General features: G+C 40.1%; 1 long non-coding RNA gene and 1 pseudogene across 1 annotated transcript; both read right to left on the bottom strand.

The window, feature by feature from the left end:
- LOC123972506 overlaps nt 1–9,637 on the bottom strand; it is a 14,697-nt pseudogene extending 5,060 nt beyond the window's left edge.
- Nucleotides 5,428–6,059, bottom strand: LOC123972238. The gene is made up of 2 exons (XR_006825387.1): nt 5,674–6,059; nt 5,428–5,578 (listed from the first exon to the last, which is right to left on the bottom strand). It is a non-coding gene; the product is annotated as an uncharacterized LOC123972238 (long non-coding RNA).
- Nucleotides 9,638–10,387: the final 750 nt, after the last annotated feature.

Genomic DNA, 10,387 nt, shown 5'->3' with positions numbered 1-10,387 from the left:
CTGCAGGTGTTTCTGGCTCTGGAGCTGTGGAGTCTGGATCTGTGGCTGCGGGTCACCTGCTGCCCCCGTGTTCCTGCTCGACACCCTCTGCTGCAACGACTATTGTTGCTAGTCTTATTGTTATTATTGTTATTATAATCATTAACATTACGATTGTCATCATTAACACTACTATAAATATCTATACCATTTTTCATTTAGTCTATAGCAACATCACCTTTACTGTCTGTACCTCTGTGTGTGTATATTGTGTAGGCTGCCTCCCTCCCCTCTCTCTCCTTCCATCCCTCTCTTTTTCTCTGTTCCTCTCCTGCCCTCTCTCTCTCTCTCGCTCTCTCTCTCCTTCACCCCAACCGGTCGAGGCAGATGGCCGCCCACCCTGAGCCATGGTTCTGCTCGAGGTTTCTGCCTCTTAAAAGGAAGTTTTTCCTTGCCTCTGTCGCCTAGTGCTGCTCTTGGTAGGAACTGTTGGGCTTCTGTAAATGGCATCAGAGTACGGTCTAGACCTGCTCTTTTATGAAAAGCGCTGTGAGATAACTGTTGTTGTGATTTGGCGCTATATAAATAAAATTGAATTGAATAGAAGCAGTACCAGGAGACCTGATGATGCCCGTCAACATGGGGTTCAGACAGGTGTCCCTGCCCCAACTGTGTTGCTAGATACAGCAAAATATAAATCAAAAAGTAATATGGTTGGTTTTAAAATGTGGTAACCATGTCAGAGAGGTGACTGTGATATATTTAATCATCTCCACAGCAGTGATACGATGCTACGTGTAAAGTCTGAACTGTCTTCATAATCAGTCAAGATACATCTGGAGACACCTTGTCTTTCTTCCTGTATGTACTTATTTTTATTGATGTTTTAAAAATATCTGTGATATAGGTTGTAGTTTTAGTGGTATATAATAAACAAGTGTTATACCACATTTGGATGTCATTATTTCAGACATAAGACATAAATGTAGTTGCTTGATTGTTTGTGCTGCAAGTGTAAAGAAAAGGCATTTATCATTTTCAATGTTTTATTTAAAAAATAAGGAAAATATTATCCAGAACAGGGAAAAATTTCTTTGTATTTTCTCTACCCTCCTGGACATAAAACTAACAATGTACAGGTATTTATCCACGCAGTGGAGGGAATTATTTGTGTAGCAGTTAGTGACATTACATTTTACACCCTGCTAGGATTAAACCTCTGTATTGTCCTGGTGGATCAGGATAACAGTTGCATATCTTCCAGAAACAGCAACTTAGTATCACGACTCTGTGTCTAAGTGCTCCACATTGCCACACTACAAACTCTGTCATGGGTCTGGAAGGTCAGCCTTGTGTGGTGCATGGAAACACTGTAGTCTGGATTTTGTTCACAGTCCTCAGATTCTGGCCTTTAAAGAAATATATAGTTGTTAGAACCCCAAATTGGAAAGATCGGTGTAACTGGACAGAACATTCATCAACATGATTAGATATTTTTATTGAACAGGTGTTTGTTGTTCTCTAACAGGACTTCTGTGTCCACATTACACACCAGGTAAATGTACATGACACAGATGAGCTGATGGCTGAAGCAGAGTTGTAGTTAGTTGTTGTAGTCAGTAAACAATAAAAAAAAAAGTAATAACATTAAGGGAGGGGGTGGGAGTTTCTCTGTTGGATACTTTCAAAATCTCAAACTTACCTACCCTGCCTTTTAACACAATATCGCGAACACCTTTACAATGTAATTCAATACGAAGCAAAGCCCTGCAACAACGTAAATTTTTGACGAAACTGTTCACAGACGTGAATTCATGTATTGGATTGAGTGGAAGTTACAATCACATGACATTTTACCCTCACCACCAGTAAAACACAAGGGTGGATAACGAAATGTATGTTTGTAGTCCCTTTGTGCTACATGCACACACAAACAATACAGAGCAAAACATAACAAAAAAGTCCCTTAAACCTATATTCTATCGAACGGCCAGCAGGGGGCGACTCTTCTGGTTGCAAAAAGAACTATTGATATTGAAGTTTCATGTCTTCTTCAATATAACATGATGTTCATTTAGTAAATTATGGTCCCATTTAGAGGAAAATAGACCATAAAGCAGAGTATGCTTCAGGGCAGGATTATCTGTGATTGACAAGTCAACTAGAGTGACTCATACCCACGGCACTGTGTAAATTTAAATATAAATAAAAGCTTATTAGGAGTTGGCTGTTCACTTTCTCTGGTGAGTACATTTAGTTTAAGACTGTTGTTTGCTAGACAAAATTGTGAGCCCTGTTAAAATGACAGTTAACGTGAATTACAGATGCACCTAGCTAGCAAGCTCCACACATGGCCGTTAGCTTCACCGTCTCATCCAAATATGATCTCGTCCGGGGCCTCTGGTTGCAAAAAATCAACATGGCGGTGGCCTTTTAGGTACCAAATCCGTGCTGTCTGCCGGATCCCTATCTGCACATTTGCAAAAGTGGTCCTGTCTGTCAAAGAGGGTTACCACAAATGTGCCTGTTCACAATTACTCGTGTGTTGTTGTCTGTTCTCATCTCAGGGCGTCAAATACTGACGCTTTCAGAAAGGCTAACAAAGTTTTATTTGATCAGAGTATTTGATGCAATAGGTACCATTCAGCATGCGTATTAGACGCCACCGGGCTCGTCTGTATGAGATGCCCTGTATAGACCGGAAACTAAAAATGGGCTGTTGAGGTCATATCTTAAGTATATTCCTATTACATCATAGTGTACACTCTCCAGTGATTAAAAAACATTTTGTTATCTTGATTTCAAAGATTTAGTTGGATCATTTTGAATAGGCAGATTTGCGGTAACCTTCTTTGAATAACAGAACAACTTTTGCGCATGTGCAGAATGGATCTGGCAGGCAGTACGGATTTGGCACTGACAGGCCGATCGGCCAAACCTGAGGCTTCAAAACGGCAGTCCACAAACCAAGGGGTGACGCTACGATGACTACGTCCACTTCTTATATACAGTCTATGCAAAAAACTTTGTATGTATTGAGGGGGATGAATTTAAATGTCTCACAGCCTGGGGGAAAAAGCTGCTCTGAAGTCTGGTGGTAGCGCAGCAGAAACTCCTGCATCTCTTGCCAGGCGGCAGCAGGGTGAACAGACTGTGGCTGGGGTGGGTACTGTCTTTTGGGTACCAAGATATTCCATTAATCACCCGCTGCAGAGCCCTCCTTTTCTGGGCCATACACATCCCATGCCAGCTTGTATTATTTCCAATCAGGATTTTTTTCTATTGTTAAAAACTTGGTATGGGAATTTGAGCATTCATAACCAGGTGGAGATAAGACATGACCATGACAAGTTTTCTGTGACACTGATTCCCAGGAACCTAAAACTGTGCACCTGCTCCACCTCAGCTTTCCAGCTTATCAGCTCCTTGGTTTTGCTTTCATTTTACCCCCTTTCATTTGAATAGATTATTGATCTTTAAAGAATGTGTATCCTTACCATACACCCATCCTATACAGACAGACTCAACAATGGCAAAAAACATTATATTCCGTTGGAGGCGTAATAGCCAAATAGCAGAAATATGTAAAGTCCACCCTACAGAGAGAAGAAACAAAAATTAATTGATAGATGTACACACAGCAGTATCTGTAGAATGGCAAAAATTATTTTGTTAGTTAGCCTAATCATACACAATAATAATACAGTAATACAATACACAGATGCCTCACCTCAGTGACCATCAGAAGGCCAACAAAGAAACATCCAACACAGATGGCAAGCAGAAGGAGTTTATGTCTATGTCCAATGTGGAAGAATGGAAACATATCTGATATGGATGTGACCAGACTCTCCAGATACACAAACTATAACACAGATTATATTCTTTTACGATGGTGTTTTCATATTGCAACTTAATTTAATTTTCATATAAAGGTATTAGTAAAGAAAGAATCATTTATATGCTCTACCCCTAGATTAAATTCCATCTATCAAAGATCATTTTGTGGATGAATCTCACCTGACTGTCCACCCCAAGCAAGATAATCATGATGAAGAAGAATGAAGCCCACAGCTGGGGAAAAGGCATCAAGGATATGGCAATAGGATAGGCAATGAATGCCAGTCCTGGGCCTGCAATCAATCAGTTCACACATGGCAGTAAAATGCTCACGTTTATAAATAAATATTTGGACAATAGACGTTGTAGGCTATGCTGCTACTTATAAGTGGCCACCAGGTGGCAACCAAGGTTGGGTTTATGTTGGAGCTGATTTGCCTGTGTGCAGATATTTGCACTGATTGCATTGTATTTTAAAATCACTGCATGTTCTCATTCTGTTTTACTTGTTTGGTATGACAGGTTTGTTATATTGTGTAGTAAGCTAAATCCTACGTCTTTGACCATCTCATAGGAAAATTCTGAAGAAGTAATCACACAATTTACAGCAATTTAAAGCAACAAATTCAGTGCAAAAGTTATTCAAAAATCCAATACCTGACTCCGCCACTACAGAAATATCCACATCCAGTTTGTTTGCCATGAAGCCAAGTACAGAAAACACTACAAAGCCAGCCACAAAGCTGGTTAAATTGTTCAACAGGCATAGGAAGAAAGTGTCTCTGCAAACAGAAGGACATGCACTGTATTAAACGCGATGTGGATAAAACAATATACATAATGCAGATATAATGCAAATAAGAACAGAGAAAATGTTTTCCATACTTGTAGCAGTTGTTGTTATATTTGTTGTAGCTTCCTAAAGCTTATAAACATCCTGCACAAAGGGAATATGAGGCTAAAATCTGACTGCCAGCATCCATCCACACCTAAAACATCCACAAAAAATTATTTAATAGCAGATATAATTCATTTCATTTTTACTGATCTATATTGTTTTCTCTTTCTTCTCTTTATTCTCACCGCTGTTGCTCATCTGTGTCACAGCACAACAGAATTTTGTATAACCAGATAGAAGGTATTGTTTCCCTAAATGTATTATGACGTGAACTCAAACGTGTTATCTGTCTGACAGAGATATAGTGTACAGCTCAGCCCTGTATCAATTGAAAGTATCTGCACATCACTCCCATCAAGACATGTGCCTTTAAAATACAATAAATACAATCCAGCATATAACTTCAATAAATTGAATATTTATTGATATGTTTCACTTAGATAAAATAAGCTAATAAATAATCTTGGAGACTCAACATAAAAGCAACATGACAAAAACAAGTGTATACTCGTATTAAAGGGGCACTCCACCTTTTGTTTTTTTTTTTTACACATAAATGTTTACTCGTCATGAGTAATGATACTCAGCCTGTGAATACAGTTGCATAATGTCTTCTGTGGCTGTCAAGGAGCTTTCTGAAGTCTGAGAAAGTAACCCTGATAATGTCATAGTGTCAGGACCGGGGCCAGAAACTCAGACGCAGACCAGAGTATGAGCAGTGTAAGGATTTATTGAACACAAGGGAGAGACAGGTGTGGCTTGGGGATGGGTGGTTGTTCGAAGAGGCATGTGGTCCTGGTTCCAGAGCTCAGGGGTTTTCGTGGCGCAAGAGGGAATCCGAGTCAGGCATGGGCAGGTATGCTGTGGTCGAGACAGAAAAACACGTTAATATGAATTCAAGGGTTCAGACAAGATGCTGATTGTTCAGACTGGGCAACAGGCTGGCATGTTCATACTGTGTGGTACAACAATCCGGCAGAGACTGGAAGGTTGGGCTGGTCCTTTAAAGGTGGGTTGATTGTAGGCTGAGGCACTGGTGTGCTGATTAAATGGATGAGTCTCAGGTGCGTCAACAGGAGCTCAGGCAACCACGCCCACCAGCAGCCCCAGAGCATGAGGGAGGAAGCAGAACACAGAGAGACAGACAAAAACCAATAATACACCAAGCACACCATAAACGCCCCAAGGGGAAAAGAACTCAAAACTACAATCACACACACACACACATCCCAACAGGAAGGTCAGGGTCACGACTGGGGGTTCGTGACACATAGTGATGTCATCAGGGTCAAACAACATTAAAGTCTTCATAAATGGTTCAACCCCTAAGCGGTGGGAGACATGAGTGGGAGGCATCATAATAAGGCGGAGTGCCTTGATGTTTTTCCTTTCCTGAACGTGTGGTTGTCATGTCTGCTTTTAATTTACTGCTGTACTTGTCTTAGTCTCCATTATGAATGACCTATTAGGTCATACATTACAAAGACACCTGCAGATAAATGAGGAATGTATTTGTGCTAAATGCCTGCAATACCTGAGTATCAGTGAGCCGTGCTGGGTCAGGGTAGAGGTAAAATTTAACACCATTTAAAGCTCCTGGCAGAGTGACCCCTCGGACCAGCAGCACAGTCATCATCACATAGGGGAAAGTGGCAGTGAAATACACCACCTGGCAACAAGAATTAGGTTCGCTTTGAAATACTTAAAATGCTGTATGCATACGAATAAATCAATGTGGACTCCCTGACCAACCTATCCTGAACACTTGACCCCCTTCCAGACACTGAAGTAACAGATGATCCAGCTCAGCAGAAGACACCCTGCCAGGTCCCAGCAGATACTACCCATCACCTCAATTCTCCTTAACATATGATGGTATAATTAGAAATGTTCTACTCTGTTTAAGGTCAAAATATGTATCCAACCCTTTCTCCTTGAACAATTTTACAGAACACGGTTTATGTCCCACATCAATGATAAGTTTCAGTGCAGAAAACATTCATGTATAATAGACATTTAATTAAGAGGCAATTCTGACCAAAGTGTTGAGCTGACAGACAGACAGAGAGGTGCATGAATGAAACCAAACATTGTCATCTCTAAAGCCCCACAGCTTGGCTTTGCTAAAACTAGCAATTTGACAGTTTGCCAGAAACTGTCAATTTTTAACATTTTGTTTGGTCAGTGTGTTGATTTATTTGTAGACTAATTGTATAACTTACTGCCAAAATTATTTGACTGGAGATTGCATTACCAAAGATATTACCAGCTGATGAATCATTTTGCCCATAATCAGAACAGTCATCTTAAAAAAAGAACAATCTTTATCGCCTCATACATATGCAGAACGTAGCCTTTAGCATCTGTATGATATGCACTGGGCTGTTAGGAAGGCTTTAGGAAGTCCGGTGACGTAGTATAAAGAAAGACAAAGTCTGCGTACGGCGGCAGTGAGTTGGATAGGCTAAATGATTCAAACCATAGACTGTATACAAAGATGGGCAACATCACATTACCACAAAGGTGAAGACAAAACATCTTGATGGCCCCCTGGTGGCTGGGTGCAGTATAGGTCATAAACTCTGCCTCCTCTATATTAGCGGACAGGAGTTCTTATGACACAGATGTAAGTGCTCATGTTTCTGATATGTTGGGCTTAATTTGTTATTTGATGCTATACAAAGGGGCTTTCATGTCGTGACTGACAGCTGAGCCCTGCTCGCATTTGAGTCAGCTGGGTGTATGGGCGGGACCTATCTACTGCGCCTCCAACTTTAGTCACTGTTACTGTTAAGGAATATGTTATTGTGCACACCTTGGCTCCAAATGACATCACAAGCACAAGATAGCAGCGCCCGTAAACTAGATATTTTGTTATACACTTATGTGAACCCATAAAATAATATTTTCTAAACCTACCCAAGTAGTTTTGGTGCCTAAACCTGACCAAACTGCAACCATTTCTAACTTTTTAATATTGGTTAACCATGTGTTAATGTGTGTTCTGGCAGAAAGGCTTTGTGGGAGCCCGGTGTATCTCATAGTGACTCTAAAGGGTACCACGTGTGCGTATTTGACAACCTCGGAAAGAGAATGGGTTGCAAAATACTTCACAGTGTTTGCGTGTGTGTACCTGTGTTCCAGGTGTTGTTGCAGCTGCCCCAAGGGAGTTCAGCGTTGAAGGAAGAGAAGAGGTAGAGGAAGGCCCAAGCCAGGATGACAATGTAATGAACTAAAGAGTAAAAATTAGCCACTTGGGTGCCATAGCCCAAACCTAATGGTAAAAATATGTCAGTATTGTGAGTCAGAGTTCTCATAAAAGATAAGATTTATAAATATTGCTTGAATAAATGCATTTGAGTTATAATGTTACACATCTGAAAAATAACTCTCAATATAACAACCTTTAGCAAGAAGACATATATTCTTCCAACATGTGATTCCACCCTCACGACTGAACTGCCCCAAAGACGTCTCCGCAAAGAACAGAGGGATCCCACAGGTGTACAAGAACATAATATATGGGATGAGGAAAACCCCTTGTGGAAAGTAATTCAACACATTAATCGATCAAGAGCATCATAATCAGTGTTCAAAATATTACTCAAGGAAAAGTAAAAAAGTACCTGGTTTTAAAAGTACTTAAGTATCAAAAGTAAAAAGTACAACAAATCTATTGATCTAATAAAGAGCTATGGTTTTTAATTCACTGAAGACAGGTTTGAATACAGCATAAGTTACAGTGAATCACAACAAGGAAAACTGATTCACAAGAGAAAAAGTGGATATTCCCTATTCTATTGTGCAGGGGATTAGCCTGCATTATTGCTCTGCTGTTGTGGTGAAATGTTTTAAACTTGTGAGCCATGTAAACAATTTGCCATTGATGAACAGTCACACCTGACACAAGTAACACCAAGATATGACTGTTATCAGCTCCATCAGGCCCATTCATAATGGCTTCCCCAGATTTCCTTTAATACATTTTCAAATATAAAATACTATGTAGGCCTATGCTATAACTTCACTGAATACGTGATGCTTGTTATTTACTGACATGGTGTGCATCCATATCACCCACTCTGCTCTTCTAATCAACACTTTAATAGTCAATCCATTGCTTTCCATCTTGCATTAGTCCAGAGTTTTAACTGAACCTTTACTGAGAGAATCACTGACTTGTTTTAAATTGATGTGCGCCTGAGGAGTGCCATCACATCCGTGTGATGTCTGGACTGATTCCAAACATTGTTGCTGGAATGCAGTTTTATTTCGTGCACACCCATTTGAGCGCATGTTCACGCGTTCACTTGTGCCCAGAACGAAAGTCCCTCTTCATCCTCTCATCAAAGTTGTAAACATTAACCCTCGCTTTCAGCTTTGACACGAGAGTGAAGACCGGACCTCTGCCCAAAACTGCCTTGAATAAGATCCCTTCATTTTCCGGTGTCGCATCAACTGGGCGCAGATTACCGTAGAGTCGACATTGTCAGTCATTTAGCCTATTTATTTTCACTACTGCTCCACTCAGGTGCTCTGCATGCTTTTCTTTTTTTTTTGGTGGCCTAACGATGTCTCGTGCAGAATGTATAGGAGTAAAAAGTCGTTATTTGGCTTTTAAATTTAACGAAGTGAAAGCACAAGTCGCAACAACTTGAAATACGCAATACCTGAAATACGGAAAAAAACTACTCAAGGACAGTAACGACGTATTACTTTGCACCTCTGATGATAAAATAGAATAGTTTTCCTAAGTAGTTAATAAGTCATGAGCTTACCTCCTCCATTTTTGAAGCACAGATAGGGAAATCTCGAAACATTGCTCAGACCAATAATTTGTCCTGCAACTGCTAAAATGAATTCTCGCTTGTTGGCCCATTGCCCTCTCTTCTTACGCTGCTGACTGCGATCATTGCTCATTGTGATTTTTAATATCTAAAACTAAGTTGCAAATAGCCTACTGGCAAGTGCATAATGATCATCTCAAGTTATGTAGGGAAGTCACTGTCATGTTGATATATCATATCACATTTTTTTTTACTTTTAAAACAATAAACACCCTGAAAGAGAAACTGATAAGATACTGTTGAAGAAGCAAAAAAATGTCACTGGACTGGCATTTCCTGTTTAGGGTGAAGCCTGATTGGTTTATTTTATATTGAGCCCACAGGAAAGTTGCTTATCTAACTGATGCTAGCTATGGCAAACTATAAAAAAAAATAAAAGAGATGACAGACACTCACTTAGTCATTGGCTATATGTCATGTTAAGCATAATAACTACATGCCTCTCTTAAAGACTTACCCCAACCTGCAATAACTGATTGTTTGGCCCCTTGGGGGAAGAAGAAACAAGCCAACAGTTACCTACCTATTAAGTAGATTTGCTCTTCACTAACTTTTGCGAAAGAAAAAAAATCAGGCTCTTCAGCTGCTATATTTGACATTATTTCCTACTATTTGATGACAGTCAGTTTATCAGTTTATGTCTTAATAATTCACCATCAGGACACGAGCTCAGCAGGTTTTCAGGGCTCACAGCTGCATTCTTCATCGATGCACGAGCCTATGTCATGAACCCTGCATCTCTCACCTGAGTTTGGGACTGAGTAAGTGTGTTTTGATTTGTTTATTTCCTTTGGGTGAGTGAGGTATGCTTGGTGTGTTTTTG

Source organism: Micropterus dolomieu, linkage group LG06, assembly GCF_021292245.1.
Source record: "Micropterus dolomieu isolate WLL.071019.BEF.003 ecotype Adirondacks linkage group LG06, ASM2129224v1, whole genome shotgun sequence".
Lineage (NCBI taxonomy): Eukaryota > Metazoa > Chordata > Actinopteri > Centrarchiformes > Centrarchidae > Micropterus > Micropterus dolomieu.
The sequence above is the reverse complement of the archived record's forward strand: the minus strand, read 5'-3'. Positions and strand labels throughout refer to the sequence as shown.